At 37.1% G+C, this 18,462-nt stretch overlaps 1 protein-coding gene across 1 annotated transcript in view; it reads right to left on the bottom strand.

The window, feature by feature from the left end:
* The window catches only part of RIT2 (Ras like without CAAX 2), a gene marked incomplete at both ends in the record, with an annotated part of 351,386 nt that overhangs the window by 28,613 nt on the left and 304,311 nt on the right, over positions 1 to 18,462 (bottom strand). The gene's annotated exons all lie outside the window — the stretch shown is intronic.

The raw sequence follows: 18,462 nt of genomic DNA on the forward strand, positions 1-18,462 counted from the left end.
ACAACTCATGATGATTTTAGAGAACTTAAGAAAGTCATAAGTAACTCCCTTAAAGAAATACAGGACAACACATGTAAATAGGTAGAATCTCTTAAAAAGGAAACACACACACACACACACACACACACACACACAGAGAGAGAGAGAGAGAGAGAGAGAGAGAGAGAGAGAGAGAGAGAGAGAGAGAGAGCTTCATGTCACAAAATAGCCAAAATACCAAATGGAAAAAAACAAAGAAAGAATATTAAAAGCAGCTGGAAAAAAGATCAAGTAACACACAAAGGCAGACTAGTCAGCATCACACTAGATTTCTCAATGTGTGAAAACTAGAAGATCCTTGGCAGATGTTATACAGATCCTAAGAGAACACAAATACTAACCCAGGCTACTATAACCAGCAAAACTCTCAATTAAAATAAATGCAAAAACCAAAATATTCCAGGACAAAACCAAATTTACACAATGTCTTTTCACAAATCCAGCCATACAAAGAATAATAGATGAAAAACTCCAAAGCAAGCAGAGAAACCACACCTTAGAAAAAGTAAAAGAGCAATTTTTAATTAACCAAAAAGAAGATAGCCGCACAAACATAATTCTACCTCTAGAAACAAAAATAAGATGAAGCAACAATCTTTGCTCCCTAATATATCTCAACATTAATAAAGAGACATAGACTAACAGAATGGATATGAAAAAGAGGACTGAGCATTTTGCTGCATACAGGAAAATCACCTCAGTGACAAAGACAGATACTGCCTCAGAGTAAAAGGCTGGAAAAAATTGCCAAGCAAATGGTCACAAGAAACAAGCTGGAGTAGCCATTCTAATATCGAATAAAATTGACTTTCAACCAAAAGTTATCAAAAAAAAGACACTTTATACTTATCAAAGGAAAATTTCACCAAGATGAAATCTCAATTCTGAACATCTATATGCCAAATGCAAAGGTGCCTACATTCATAAAAGAAACCCTACTAAAGCTCAAAGCACACATTCCACCTCACACAATAATAGTGGGAGACTTCAAGACCCCACTCTCACCAATGGACAGACCATGGAAACAAAAAATATACAGAGAAACAATGAATCTAACAGAAGTTATGAAAAATGGATCTAACAAGTATCTATAGAAGATGTCATCCTAAAACAACAACAAAAAAATACCTTCTTCTTAGAACCACATGGTACCTTCTCCAAAACTGACCATATAATTGCTCACAAAACAGGCTATAACAGATACAAAAAGATCAAAATAATCCCACACATACTATCAGATAACTATGGAATAAGACTTGTCTTTAATAACAACAAAGACAACAGAAAGTTCATGTACACATGGAAGATCAAAAATGCTCTACTCAATGATAACTTGGTCAAAGCAGACATAAAGAATAAAATTAAAGATTTTTTTAGAATGAAAATGAAGGCACAACATACCCAAACTTATGTGATACAAGGAAAGCAGTACTAAGAGGAAAACTCATGGCTCTGAATGCCTCCAAATAGAAACTGGAGAGAGCATACACTAGCAGCTTGACAGAACACCTAAAAGTTCTACAACAAAACTAACCAAATGCACTGAAGAGGAGATGTCAGGAAATAATCAAATTCAGGGCTGAAATCAACCAAGTAGAAAAAAAAAAGTATCAACAAAACCAAGAACTGATATTTTAAGAAAAATCAACAATATAAATAAACACTTAGCTAGACTAACCAGAGAGCAAAGAGACAGTATTCAAATTAATAAAATCAGAAATTAAAAAGGCAGACATATTAACAGAAACTAAGAAAATTCAAAAAGCCTCCACTCTATAAAACTAGAAAATCTGAATGAAATTGACAATTTTTAGATCAATACCAACTAGCAAAGTTAAAATAGGATCTGATGAACTATCTAAACAGTTTCATAACCATTAAATAAATAGAAATAGATGCCAAAAGTCTCACAACCAAAAGAACCCCAGAACCAGATGGGATTAGTATACAATTCTATGGGAACATCAAAGAGGACTTAATACTGATACTCTCAAACTATTCCATGAAATGAACATTGAAGGAACACCTCCCAAGTCCTTCTATGAAGTCAAAGCTATCCTTATACCTAAACCAATCAATGACCCAACAATGAAAGAAAAATTTAGACCAATTTTCCTTATGAATATCAATGAAAAATACTCATTAAAATTATTGCAAACCCAAACCAAGAACACTTCAAAGTGATCGTACATCATGATCAAGTAGGCTTCATCCCAGGGATGCAGGAATGGTTCAATGTACAGAAATCCATCAAAGTAATGTACCATATAAACAAATTCAAAGGAGGAAAATAAAACACATGATCATCTTATTAGCTGCTGAAAAAGCATTTGAAAAAATTTAACAATTCTTTATGATAAAAGTCTTGGAAAGATCAGGAATTCAAGGCCAATATATAAACATAGTAAAAGTGATATACAGCAAAGCAGTAGCCGACATCAAACTAAATGGTGAGAAACTTGAAGCAATCCCACTAAAATCAAGGACAAGACAAGGCTGCCCTCTCTCTCTCTCTCTCTCTCTCTCTCTCTCTCTCTCTCTCTCTCTCTCTCTCTCTCTCTCTCTCTCTCTCTTCCCTATTCAATATAGTATTTGGAAGTACTAGCCAGAGCAATTAGACAGCAAAAGGAGTCAAAGGGCTACAAATTGGAAAGGAAGAAGTCAAAATATCACTATTCGCAGATCACATGATAGTATAATCAAGTGACCCCAAAAATAGCACCACAGAAGTCCTATAGCTAATAAACAACTTCAGCAAAGTGGCTGGATATAATATTAATTGAAACAAATAAGTTGCCTTCCTTTACTGCAAACGATAAATGGCTGATAAAAAAATTAGGGAAATGCCACCCTTCAAAATATTCCCAAATAATATAAAATACCTTGGTATGGCTTTAACCAAGCAAGTGAAAGATCTGTATGACAAGAACTTTAAGTCTCTGCAGAAGGAAATTAAAGAATATTTTAGAAGATGGAAAGATCTCCCATGCTAATAGATTGGCAGATGAATATAGTAACAATAGCCATCTTACCAAAGGATTGCTCTACAGATTCAATGCAATCTCCATAAAAGTACCAACTCAATTCTTTATAGAGTTAGAAAGAGCAATTTTCAAACTCATTTGGAATAACAATAAACCCAGGGTAGCAAAAACTATTTAAAACAATAAAAGAACTGGGGGAATCACTTTCCCTGACTTCAAGCTGTATTACAGAGCAATAGCGATTAAAAACTGCACAGTATTGGTACAGAGACAGAAAGGTAGATCAATGGAATAGAACTAAAGATCCAGAACTGAACCCACATACCTATGGTCACTTGATCTTTGACAAAGAAGCTAAAATCATCCAGTGGAAAAAGACAGCATTTTCAACAAATGTTGCTGGTCCAATTGGAGGTCAGCATGTAGAAAAATGCTTAATAGGACTCCATTTTCAGAGGAATTAAAGTTAACAAGTGACAAGTGTGACAACATAGAACTAAAAAGCTAAGGAAACAATCAATGGGTAGAGAACCCCACAGAATGGAAAAGAATCTTTGCCAGTTATATAACTGACAGAGGATAAATATGTCGAATACAGAAAATGAACCTAAAAAAAACCTGAATAATAAATACAATTCAAAAAAAGACCTAGTATATAAAAGAGACTGCACAAAAAAAAAAGAAAGAAAAAATGCCTAAGAAATATTTTAAAAATCTTCATTGTATCAAGGGATTACAGAAATGTAGATCAGAACAACATTTAGATTTCATCCTACCCATTAATGAGAAGAGTATAGGTCTAAGAAACAACCATCCAGAAATGCTGAAAAGGTTGCAGGAAAAAAGAAAAAAGGACCATACTTGTCCAGCCACTATGGACATCAGTAAGGAGAACTCTCAAAAAGCTAAAAATAAATCTATCATATGATCCAGCTACACCACACCTTTGCACATGCTCAAAAGACTCACCATCCTACTCCACAGATATATACCCAGCCATGTCCATTGCTTTTCTACTCACAATAGTTGAGAATGGTAACAGCCTGAATGTCCTACAACTGATAAATAGATAATAAAAATGTGGTCCATATACACTATGAAAACCATTTTACCAAAAGCTATTTACAGATTCTAGATACACTTTATTCACATAAGAAGAAAAATTAAACATCATAAACTTTCCAGGTAAATGGAAGTAACTAAAAAGATCATATTGAGTAAGGTGATCCAGACTCAGAAAGATAAATATTATGTGTCATGTTTTCTTTCATTGGAGGCTTCTCCTCCAAATATACAATTATCAGTACTGGCCTCCAGATAGTCTGTTCTGAGTACTGGCCATTGTCCCAGTGGGGAAAAAAAGCCTGTGTGTGTGTGAAGGGGTGCTGCAGAGAGCAATATAGAAGAGAATGTCAGGAAATAAGTAATGTGATCATGAAAATAGGAAAGAAGAATACTTGAGGAACAAGGGAGAGAGAAACATTAAAGTTGAAATTGTTAAAGGGGAATAGCAAGGCCACCAGGAATAGTGGAGATCCAGGGACACAGGCCTGGTGAGACTGTACTGCAAGTAGCCAGGCACAGAGATGTCTGGGCCAAGCACTCAGAAAGCCCTGCCTCCAAATTGGTTCAGGGGAGCAGTAACTCTGCCATAGGGAATCGGATTCCACCCAAAGAGCCTGTGGGTGCAGACAAAACGCTCAGGCCATTTAACACTAGGAACAGCAGACATCCAGTGATGCAGGCCAGGTACAAGGGAAAGGCAAAAAACAATCACTGACAACAAGACCATGTATAAACACAGACAACAAGGTGGCAAGAAGAAAGTGAAAGAATGTCCCCCAAGGAAACCAAGACAACCTGGCAACCCCAAAACCCAGCTCTCCCATCACAGCAAACAAAAAAATGGCAAACACTCCAGAAAAAGAAGACTGAGAACTGAAATCATACCTCAAGATGATGACAGAGATCCTTAAACAAGAATGGGAGGAAAAGCATAAAGAAATACAAGCTTTTAAAGAGGAAACACGAAAAACACTCAAAGAAGTCAAAGAACTAGAGGTAAACAGTACCAAAGATATGAAGAAATTGAAGAATGAATTTAAAATGGAAATGGAAACAATAAAGAAAATACTAAAAGAGACAACCCTGGAGGTAAAAAACCTAAAAACAAAGTCAGGAGTCACAGATGAAAGTATCTCCAACAGACTACAAGAGATGTAATTTAAAATTTCGGGGGCCAAAGACAACATTGAAAACATAGAAGAAAAAAAAAAAAAAAACAGAGAACATGCAAAAGCCAAAAAGCTCTGAACCCAAAATGTCCAGGAGATCCAGAACACGATGATAAGACCAAACCTAAGGGTAATAGGAATAGAAAAAGGCGAAAAATATCAACTAAGAGGCACAGTAAATATCTTCAACAACATCATAGAAGAAAGCTTCCCTACCCATAAGAATGAGATGACCATGAGCATAAAAGAAGCCTACAGAACTCCAAATAGAGTGGACCAGAAAAAAAATTCCTCCCGACACATAATAGTCAAAATGCCGAACGCCCAAAGTAAAGAAAGTATACTAAAAACAGTAAGAGAAAAAGGTCATGTAACATTTAATGGCAGACCAATCAGAATCACACCTGACTTCTCAACAGAGACTATGAAAGCTAGAAGATCCTGGACAGACATCTTACAGACCCTAATGAAAGACAAGTGTCAGCCCAGGCTGCTATACAGAGCAAAACTCTCAATCACCATAGATGTAGAGACCAAGATATTCCAGGACAAAACTAAATTTACACAATATCTGACCACAAACACAACACTACAATGGATTATAGGTGAAAAACCCAATACAGGGAAGGAAACTATATCCCAGTAAGAACAAAAAAATACCTAAGCAAGAAAACCAAAAGAAGGAAGACACACAGGCACAATTCTACCTCTAAAAGCAAAAGTAGAAGGAAACAGCAACCACTATTCCTTGATATCTCTTACATAAATGGACTCAATTCCCCAATAAAAAGACATAGGCTATCAGACTGGATGCAAAAACAAAACCCAGCATTTTGCTGCATACAGGAAACTCATTTCAGAGACAAAGACAGACACTATCTCAGAGTAAAAGGTTGGGAAAAAAACTTCCAAGAAAATGGACCCAAAAAACAACCTGGAGTAGCAATTTTAATATTGAATAAAGTCAATTTTGAACCAAAAGTTATCAAAAAAGACAAGGAAGAACACTTTTTACACATTATAGAGAAAATTTGTTAGGAAGAACTCTCAATCCTTAACATATATGCTCCAAATACAAAGGCACCCACATTCATAAAAGAAACCATACTAAAGCTCAAAGAATTCATTGTACCCGACACAATAATAGTGGGAGACTTAAACACCTTACTCTCCTCAATGGACAGATTGTGGAAGCAGAAACTGAACAAGGATGCACTGAAACTACCAGAAGTTATGAATCAATTGTAATTAATAGACACCTGCAGAACATTTCATTCTAAAACAAAAGAATACTTTTTCTTCTCAGCACCTCACAGCACCTTCTCCAAAATTGACCATATAACCAGTCACAAAACAAGCTTCAATAGATATAAGAAGATTAAAATACTCCCATGCATCCTATCTTATCACCATGGTCTAAGGCTGATCTTTAATAACAACAAAGACAACAAAAAGAACATATACACATTGAAACTAAGCAATGTTCTATTACACAAAAGAATGATCAAAGGAGAAATAGAGAAAAAAATTAAGGATTTTTTAGAATTTATTGAAAGTGTATACACAACATACCTAAACCTATGGGATGCAATGAAAGCAGCACTGAGAGAAAAAAAAATCATAGCTCTGAGTGTATCCAAAAAGAAACTGGAGAGAGGATACACTAGCAACGTGACAGTTGAAAGTTCTAGAACAAAAGGAAGCACATACACTGAAAAGGAGTAGACAATAAGAAATAATCAAACTCAAAGCATAAATTGACCAAATAGAAACAAAAAGTACCATTCAAAGAAGCAACAAAACCAATAGCTGTTTTTTTGAAAAACTTAACAAGATTGATAAACCCTTGACCAGACTAAACTAGAAGGCAGAGAGAGGCTGTATAAATTAACAAATTCAGAAAGGAAAGTGGATACATAACAACTGAAACTGAGTAAATTCAAGAAATCATCAGATCCTACAACAAAAGCCTATACTCAACAAAGCTGAAAAATCTGAAGAAAATGGATGAATTCCAAGACAGATACAAGCTACTAAAGTTAAACCAGGACCAGGTAAACATCTAAATAATCCCATAACACCTAAAGAAATAGAAGCAGTCATCAAAAGCCTCCCAACCAAAAAAGCCCAGGTCCAGATGGGTTCAGTGCAGAATTTTACCAGACATTTATTGACAACCTAAAACCAATACTCTCCAAACTATTCCACAAAATAGAATCACATGGAACACTAAATAACTCATTTTTTGAGGCTACAATAACCGTCGTTCCTAAACCACACAAAGACCCTAAAAGGAAAGAGAACTTAAGACCAATCTCACTTATGAACATTGATGCAAAAATACTCAACAAAATCCTTGCAAACCAAATCCGAGAACACATCAAAACAATCATTCACCATGATTAACTAGGCTTCATCCCTGGGATGCAGGGATGGTTGAATATACGAAATCCATCAATGTAATCCACCATATAAACAAACTCAAAGAAAAAAGAACACATGATCATCTCATTCGATGCTAAAAATGCATTTGACAAAATTCAACACCCCTTCTTATTAAAAGTATTGGAAAGAACAGGAATCCAAGGCCCATACAAAGCCATAATAAAAACAATATACAGCAAACCAACAGCCAACATCAAACTTAATTGTAAAAACTTGAAGCAATCCCACAAAAATCAAGGACTGTACAAAGATCGCCATTCTCCCCCTACCTATTAAACTGGAAGTCCAGGCCAGAGCAATTAGACAGCAAAAGGAAATCAAAGGGATACAAATTAAAAAGGAAGAAGTAAAAACATCTCTGATTGCAGATGACATGATCGTGTATGTAAGTGATCCCAAAAATTCCACTAGAGAACTTCTACAGCTGATAAACTAGTTTAGCAAAGTGGCTGGATATAAAATTAACTCAAACAAATCAGTAGCCTTCCTCTACTCAAAGGACAAACATGTGGAGAAAGAAATTAGGGAAAAGATACCTTTCACAATAGTCACATGCAATATGACATACTTTGGTGTTATTCTAACTAAGCAAGTGAAAAACTTGTATGACAAGTACTTCAAATCTCTGAAGAAGAAAATCGATGAAGATCTCAGAAAATGGAAAGATCTCCCATGCTCATGTATTGGAAGGATCAACACTATAAAAATGGCCATCTCACCAAAAGCAATCTACAGATTCAATGCAATCCCCATCAAAATTCCAACCCAATTCTTCATAGAGTTGGAAAGAGCAATGTGCAATTTCATGTGGAATAACAAAAGACCTAGATATAGCTAAACCCATCCCCAACAACAAGAAAACATCTACAGGAATCACCATCCCTGACCTCAAGCTATATTACAAGGCAATTGTGTTAAAAACTCCATGGTACTGGTACAGAGATAGGCACGTGGATCAATGGGATAGAATAGAAGATCTAGAAATGAAGCCATTGCATATATGGTCACCTGATTTTTGAAAAAAAGAGCTATAAACATTCAATGGGAAAAGGAGAGCCTCTTCAACATATGGTGTTGGTCCAATTGGAACTCAGCATGCAGAAGAATGAAAATAGACCCTTTCTTATCTCCTTGTACAAAGCTCAAGTGCAAGTGGATCAAAGATCTCCACATTAAACCAGGTGTACTGAAACTATTACATGAGAAAGTAGAGAAAACCTTATAACTCATAGGCACAGGAGAAAATTTCTTGAACAAAACACGAATGGCTCCTGTTCAAAGGTCAAAGATCAACAAATGGGACTTAATGAGATTGCAAAGTTTTTGTAAGGCTAAGGACACTGTCAAGAAAACAATATGACAGCCAACAGATTGGGAAAAGATCTTTACCAACTTCACATCTGATAGAGGCCTAATATCCAAGGTACACAAAAAACTCAAGAAGTTAGACACCAGAAAAACAAACAAACCTATTAAAATGGGTTACAGAGCTAAACAAAAAGTTCTCATTGAGGAATATCGAATGGCTGAGAAGCATCTAAGGAAGTGCTCAACATCCTTAGTCATTAGGCAAATGCAAATCAAAACAACCCTGAGATTCCTCCTCACACCAGTCAGAATAACTAAGATCAAATATTCAGATGACAGCAGATGCTGGCAAGGATGCAGAGAAAGAATAATGCTTTTCTACTGTTGGTGGAGTTTTAAACTTGTACAACCACTCTGGAAATAAGTTTGGCGGTTCCTCATAAAACTGGACATAGTACTACCTGAAAACCCAGTTATTCTAATTCTGGGCATATATTTCAGAGATGCACCAACATACAACAAAGACACATGCACCACAATATTCATAGCAGCTCTATTTATAATAGCCAGAAGCTGGAAAGAACCCAGATGTTCTTCATTAGATAAATGGACACAAAACTTGTGGTATCTTTTCACAATAGAGTACTACTCAGGTGTCAGAAACAATGAATTTATGAAATTCGTAAGAAAATTGATGCATCTAGAGAATATCATTCTTAGTGAGGTAACCCAGTCACAAAAGAACAGACATAATATGCAGTCACTGATTATTGGATACTAACCCTAGAAAGCTCTGAAAACCCGTCAGAAACAACCTAAAGACTATATGAATCTCAAGAAAAACAAATACCAAAAAAAGAAAAATCATCATGCTTAATTTTTACATACAAAGAAATTTTTGAGTATTTCCAAGTTACACCTTGTTTTACATGTACTTTATGCTCATTGTAACTAGTAAGAATTTAATGCATACTATCAAACCTTTAAAAAAATTAAATACTGACAAAAATGTATTCATATACTTTTATGTAAAAATCCTTTTAAAATCTGTACATTTATCTGTTTTTTTTCTTTTTTTAACGACTTTATTTTACAAAACAAAGATAAATGCACAGATTTTAAACATTTTTTGCTTAAAATTATACACTTTTGTCAGTAATGTTTTTTCAGACATTGAAATAATTTCTACATAAAACCATGTGAATATATTTTTTTTGTCAGAACTTGATTTTTTTCAAGGGCTTGACAGTATGCATTGAAAACCCAATAGTTACAATAAGCATAAAGTACATGCAAAACAAAACGGAACATGGAAATAGTCAAAGTCTTCTTGTTTTGTAAATATATGTATATTTTTTTTTTGTTTTCTTTATTTCTTGGACTTCATACAGTCTGTGAGTTGTTTCTGGGGGAGTGCAAGCCTCTGGGGTTAGCATCCCACTATCAGTGACTGCATATTATGTCTGTTCTTTTGTGACTGGGTTATCTCACTCAGGATGATATTCTCTAGATGCAGCCATTTTCTTAAGAATTTGGTTAAGTCATTGTTTCTGGTGGCTGAGTAGTATTCCATTGTGTATATGTACCACAATTTTTGTATCCATTCATCTTCTGAAGGACATCTGGGTTCCTTCCAGCTTCTGGCTATTATAAATAGAGCCGCTATGAACATTGTGGTGCATATATCTTTGTTGTGTATTGAAGTGTCTCTGGGGTATATGCCCAGAAGTGGAATAGCTGGGTATTCAGGTAGTACTATATCCAATTTTCTGAGGTATCGCCAGACAGACTTCCAGAGTGGTTGTATTAGCTTGCAACCACACCAACAGTGGAAAAGTGTTCCTCTTTCTCGGCATCCTCGCCAGCATCTGCTGTCATCTGAGTTTTGGATCTTGGCCAATCTGACTGGTGTGAGGTGGAATTTCAGGGTTGTTTTGATTTGCATTTCCCTGATGGCTAAGGATGTCGAGCACTTCCTCAGGTGTTTCTCGGCCATTCTGTGTTCCTCAACTGAAAACGTTTTGTTTAGCTCTGTACCCCTTTTTTAATAGGGTTATTAGATTCTCTGGTGTCTAGCTTTTTGAGTTCCTTGTACACCTTGGATATAAGGCCTGTATCTGATGTGGTGTTGGTAAAGATCTTTTCCCATTCTGTTGGTTGCCCTTTTGTTTTCTTGACGATGTCTTTAGCCTTACAGAAACTTTGCAATCTCATTAAGTCCCATTTGTTAATCTTTGATCTTAGAGCTTGAGCCATTGGTGTTTTGTTCAGGAAATTTTCTCCTGTACCTATGTGTTCTAAGGTTTTCCCTACTTTCTCATCTAATAGTTTCAGTGTATCTGGTTTAATGTGGAGATCTTTGATCCACTTGCACTTGAGCTTTGTACAAGGAGATAAGAACGGGTCTATTTTCATTCTTTTGCATGCTGAGTGCCAGTTGGACCAGCACCATTTGTTGAATAGGCTGTCCTTTTTCCATTGAATGTTTACTGCTCCTTTGTCAAAAATCAGGTGACCATATACATGAGGGTTCATTTCTGGATCTTCTATTCTATTCCATTAATTCACATGCCTATTTCTATACCAGTACCACGCAGATTTCAGCACAATTGCCTTGTAATATAGCTTGAGGTCAGGGATAGTGATTCCCGCAGATGTTTTTTTGTAGTTGTGGATGGATTTCGCTATTCTAGGTCTTTTGTTATTCCATATGAAATTGCACATTGATCTTTCCAATTCCATGAAGAACTGGGTTGAAATTTTGATGGGGATTGCATTGAATCTGTAGATTGCTTTTGGTAGGATGGCCATTTTTAAGATGTTAATTTTTCCAATCCATGAGCATGGAAGATTTTTCCATTTTCTGAGATCCTCCTCAATTTCTTTCTTTAGAGGTTAGAAGTTCTTGTCATACAGGTCCTTCACTTGCTTAGTTAGAGTCACACCAAGGTATTTCATAGTTTTTGTAATGATTGTGAAGGGTACGTTTTCCCTAATTTCTTTCTCCTCATGTTTGTCCTTTGAGTACAGGAAGGCTACTGATTTGTTTGAGTTAACTTTGTATCCCGCACTTTGCTGAACTTGTTTATCAGCTGTAGGAGTTCTCTGGTAGAATTTTTGGGGTCACTCAAGTACACTATCATGTCATCGGCAAAGAGTGATGTTTTTATCTCTTCCTTTCCGATTTGTATCCCCTTGATCTCCTTTTGCTGTCTAATTGCTCCAGCCAGGACTTCCAGTACTATGTTGAATAGGTAGGGGGAGAGTGGGCAGCCTTGTCGAGTCCCTGATTTTAGTGGGATTGTTTCAAGTTTCTGGCCATTAAGTTTGATGTTGGACAGGCTGAGCAACTGGTGAGTGGGAGACCTAGGCTGCAGGGGAGCAGAGGGATCTCTGCGGAGTGCACACGGAAAGGGCACCCCCTGCCCTGACCTGCCCTGTCCTCCCAGATCCAGTGACTGGGAACAGATCTTAGGAACTTCTGTTCCCACCCGGAGACGACTTCAGGACACAGAGCAGAGCCTGGCCCAACCACCAGCCGGAAAGGCGGCTCGTACAGGCTGAGCTACTGTGACCTGGAACAGATCTTAGGAACGTCTGTTCCCACCCAGGGGCGACTTCAGGATGCAGAGCAGAGCCTGTCCCAGCTGCCACCTGGAACCTGGGCTGCTGGGGAGTAGAGAGATCTCTGAGGAGTGCACACGGAAAGTGTACCAGGGACACAGACCAGATACAAGGGAAAGGCAAGAACATATCACTGACAACAAAATGGCAAGAGGAAAGAGAAAGAGTATATCCCAAGGAAACCAAGACAATCTAGCAACACCAGAACCCAGCTCTCCGATAGTAGCAAACATAGGAATTCCAAACACTCCAGAGAAAGAAGACACAGACCTGAAAACATGCCTCAAGACGCTGATAGAGTTACTTAAACAAAAAAGGGAGGAAAAGCAAAAAGATTCAGAAGCTTTTAAAGAAGAAACAAGAAAAACACTCAAAGAACTCAAAGAACGAGACGAAAACAGAACCAAAGAAATAAAAGAATGCAAGAGGGAAATTAAAACAGAAATTGACACAATAAAGAAAGCACTAAAAGAGATAACCCTAGAGTCAGAACACCAAAAAAAGAAATCAGGAGTCACAGAAGCAAGCATTTCCAACAGATTACAAGAGATCGAGGAGAGAATCTCGGGGGCAGAAGACAACATTGCAAACATAGACAAAACAGCCAGAGAAGATGCAAAAAACAAAAAGCTCCTAACCCAAAATGTCCAGGAAATACAAGACACAATGAGAAGACCGAACCTAAGGATAATAGGAATAGAAGAGGGAGAAGAGTATCAACTAAGAGGCACAGTAAATATCTTCAACAAAATCATAGAAGAAAACTTCCCTACCCTCAAGAATGAGATGACCACGAGCATAAAAGAAGCCTTCAGAACTCCAAATAGGTTGGACCAGAAAAGAAATACCTCCCGACACATAATAGTAAAAACATCAAGTGCCCAAAGTAAAGAAAGAATACTAAAAGCAGTAAGGGAAAAAGGTCAGGTAACATATAAAGGCAGACCAATCAGACTCACACCCGATTTCTCAACAGAGACTATGAAAGCTAGAAGAGCCTGGACAGACATCATGCACTCCTTAAGAGAGCACAAGTGCCAGCCCAAGCTGCTGTACCCAGCAAAACTATCAATCACCATCGATGGAGAGACAAAGATATTTCAAGACAAATCAAAATTCACACAATATCTGACCACAAACCCAGCACTACAACGAATTATAGGTGGAAAACCCAATACAAGGAGGGAAAATACAGCCTAGTAAAAACAAGAAAACTCCTAAAAAAGAAAACTAAAAGAAGAAAAAAACACAGACACAACTCAACCCAAAAAAGCAAAAATGGCAGGATACAGAAACAATTATTCCTTGATATCTATTAACATAAATGGTCTCAACTCCCCAATAAAGAGACATAGACTATCAGACTGGATACATAAACAAAATCCAGCCTTTTGCTGCATACAGGAAACTCATCTCAGAGACAAAGACAGACACTATCTCAGAGTAAAAGGGTGGGAAAAAAACTTCCAAGCAAACAGCTCCAAGAAGCAAGCTGGAGTGGCTATTCTAATATCGAATAAAGTAAATTTCCAACCAAAAGTTATCAAAAAAGATAAAGAAGGACACTTTTTACTCATTACCGGGGAAATCTTTCAGGAGGAACTCTCAATCCTTAACATATATGCTCCAAATAAAAAATCACCCACATTCATAAAAGAAACTCTACTAAAGCTCAAAAAATACATTTCACCCCACACAATAATAGTGGGAGACTTTAACACCCCACTCTCACCAATGGACAGATCAGGGAAACAGAAACTGAACAAGGACACTGCAAAACTAGCAGAGACTTTGAACCAACTAGAATTAATAGATATATACAGAACATACTATCCTAAAGTAAAAGAATACACCTTCTTCTCACCACCCCATGGCACCTTCTCGAAACTTGACCACATAATTGGACACAAAACGAGCCTTCATCGATATAAGAAGATTGAAATACTCCCATGCATCCTCTCAGGTCACCATGGTCTACGGCTGGTCTTTAACAACAACAAAGACAACAAAATGCCCACATACACATGGAAACTAAACAACACTCTGTTAAAGGATAGCAGGGTCAAAGAAGAAATAAAGAAAGAAATTAAGGATTTTCTAGAATTCAACGAAAACGAAAAAACAACATACCCAAACCTATGGGATGCAATGAAAGCAGTATTGAGAGGAAAACTCATTGCCCTAAGTGCTTCCAAGAAGAAACTGGAGAGAGCTCACATCAGCAACCTGACAGCACAGCTAAAAGCACTAGAACAAAAGGAAGCAGATATACCCAAAAAGATTAGACGGCAAGAAATAATCAAAATTAGAGCAGAAATAGACCAAATAGAAACAAAAAAAACCATTGAAAAAATCAACAAAACAAAGAGTTGGTTCTTTGAGAAAATCAACAAGATTGATAAACCCCTAGCCAGACTAACTAAAGGGCAAAGAGAGAGTATCCAAATTAACAAAATCAGAAAGGAAAGTGGTGACATAACAACTGAAACTAAGGAAATTCAAGAAATCATCAGATCCTACTACAAAAACTTATACTCCACAAAATTGGAAAATCTGGAGGAAATGGACGAATTCCTAGACAGATACAAGGTCCCAAAGTTGAACCAGGACCAAGTAAACCATCTAAATAACCCTATAACACCTAAAGAAATAGAAGAAGTCATCAAAAGCCTCCCAACCAAAAAAAGCCCAGGTCCAGACGGGTTCAGTGCAGAATTTTATCAGACATTTATTGGGGATATAACACCAATATTCGCCAAGCTATTCCAAAAGATAGAATCAGATGGAATATTACCCAACTCATTTTTTGAGGCTACAATAACCCTCGTACCTAAGCCACACAAAGACCCTACAAGGAAAGAGAACTTCAGACCAATCTCACTTATGAACATTGATGCAAAAATACTCAACAAAATCCTTGCAAACCGAATCCAAGAACACATCAAAACCATCATTCATCATGACCAAGTAGGCTTCATCCCTGAGATGCAGGGATGGTTTAACAAAAGGAAATCCATCAATGTAATCCACCATATGAACAGACTTAAAGACCAAAATCACATGGTCATCTCACTAGATGCTGAGAAAGCATTCGACAAAATACAACACCCCTTCATGTTAAAAGTCCTGGAAAGAACAGGAATCCAAGGCCCATATTTAAACATAATAAAAGCAATATACAGCAAACCAACAGCCAACATCAAACTTAATGGCGAGAAACTTGAAGCAATCCCCCTAAAATCAGGGACTCGACAAGGCTGCCCACTCTCTCCCTACCTATTCAACATAGTACTGGAAGTCCTGGCTGGAGCAATTAGACAGCAAAAGGAGATCAAGGGGATACAAATCGGAAAGGAAGAGATAAAAACATCACTCTTTGCCGATGACATGATAGTGTACTTGAGTGACCCCAAAAATTCCACCAGAGAACTCCTACAGCTGATAAACAAGTTCAGCAAAGTGGCCGGATACAAAATTAACTCAAACAAATCAGTAGCCTTCCTATACTCAAAGGACAAACATGTGGAGAAAGAAATTAGGGAAAAGGTACCCTTCACAATAGTTACAAAAACTATGAAATACCTTGGTATGACTCTAACTAAGGAAGTAAAGGACCTGTATGACAAGAACTTCAAACCTCTAAAGAAAGAAATTGAGGAGGATCTCAGAAAATGGAAAGATCTCCCATGCTCATAGATTGGAGAGATCAACATCTTAAAAATGGCCATCCTACCAAAAGCAATCTACAGATTCAATGCAATCCCCATCAAAATTTCAACCCAGTTCTTCATGGAATTGGAAAGATCAATGTGCAATTTCATATGGAATAACAAATGACCTAGAATAGTGAAATCCATCCTCAACAACAAAAAAACATCTGCGGGAATCACTATCCCTGACCTCAAGCTCTTTTACAAGGCAATTGTGCTGAAAACTGCATGGTACTGGTACATAAATAGGCATGTGGATCAATGGAATAGAATAGAAGATCCAGAAATGAGCCCTCATGTATATGGTCACCTGATTTTTGACAAAGGAGCAGTAAACATTCAATGAAAAAAGGACAGCCTATTCAACAAATGGTGCTGGTCCAACTGGCACTCACCATGCAAAAGAATGAAAATAGACCCGTTCTTATCTCCTTGTACAAAGCTCAAGTGTAAGTGGATTAAAGATCTCCACATTAAACCAGATACACTGGAACTATTAGACGAGAAAGTAGGGAAAACCTTAGAACACATAGGCACAGGAGAAAATTTCCTGAACAAAACACCAATGGCTCAAGCTCTAAGGTCAAAGATTAACAAATGGGACTTAATGAGATTGCAAAGTTTCTGTAAGGCTAAGGACATCGTCAAGAAAACAAAATGGTAACCAACAGAAAGGGAAAAGATCTTTACCAACACCACATCAGATAGAGGCCTAATATCCAAGGTGTACAAGGAACTCAAAAAGCTAGACACCAGAGAATCAAATAACCCTATTAAAAATGGGGTACAGAGCTAAACAAATCATTTTCAGTTGAGGAACACCGAATTGCCGAGAAACATCTGAGGAAGTGCTCGACATCCTTAGCCATCAGGGAAATGCAAATCAAAACAACCCTAAGATTCCACCTCACACCAGTCAGATTGGCCAAGATCCAAAACTCAGATGACAGCAGATGCTGGCGAGGCTGCGGAGAAATAGGAACACTTCTTCACTGTTGGTGGGGTTGCAAGCTAATACAACCACTCTGGAAATCTGTCTGGCGATACCTCAGAAAATTGGATATAGTACTACCTGAAGACCCAGCTATTCCACTTCTGGGCATATACCCCAGAGACACTTTAATACACAACAAAGATATATGCACCACAATGTTCATAGCGGCTCTATTTATAATAGCCAGAAGCTGGAAAAAACCCAGATGTTCTTCAGAAGACGAATGGATACAAAAATTGTGGTACATATACACAATGGAATACTACTCAGCCACCAGAAACAATGACTTAACCAAATTCTTAAGAAAATGGCTGCATCTAGAGTAGATCATCCTGAGTGAGATAACCCAGTCACAAAAGAACAGACATAATATGCAGTCACTGATAGTGGGATGCTAACCCCAGAGGCTTGCACTCCCCCAGAAACAACTCACAGACTGTATGAAGTCCAAGAAATAAAGAAAACAAAAACTATACATATATTCACAAAACAAGAAGACTTTGACTATTTCCATGTTGCGTTTTGTTTTGCATGTACTTTACGCTTATTGCAACTAGTACGTTTTCAATGCATACTGTCAAGCCCTTGAAAAAAATCAAGTACTGACTAAAAAACATATTCACATGGTTTTATGTAAAATTTATTTTAATGTCTGAAAAAACAGTACTAACAAAAATGTATAATTTTAAGCAAAAAATGTTTAAAATCTTTAAAAAAAATTAAAAAAAAAGTTTGATGTTGGCTGTTGGTTTGCTGTATATAGCTTTTATTATGTTAAGTGTGGGCCATGGATTCCTGTTCTTTCCAGGACTTTTAACATGAAGGGGTGTTGGATTTTGTAGAATGCTTTCTCAGCGTCAAGTGAGATGACCATTTGATTTTGGTCTTTGAGTTTGTTTATATGGTGGATTACGTTGATGGATTTCCTTATGTTAAACCATCCCTGCATCACAGGGATGAAGCCTACTTGGTCATGATGAATGATGGTTTTGATGTGTTCTTGGATTCGGTTTGCAAGGATTTTCTTGCGTATTTTTGCATCAATGTTCATAAGTGAGATTGGTCTGAAGTTCTCTTTCCTTGTAGGGTCTTTGTCTGGTTTAGGTACGAGGGTTATTGTAGCC

This window comes from Micromys minutus (assembly GCF_963924665.1).
Source record: "Micromys minutus genome assembly, chromosome: 8".
Classification (NCBI taxonomy): domain Eukaryota; kingdom Metazoa; phylum Chordata; class Mammalia; order Rodentia; family Muridae; genus Micromys; species Micromys minutus.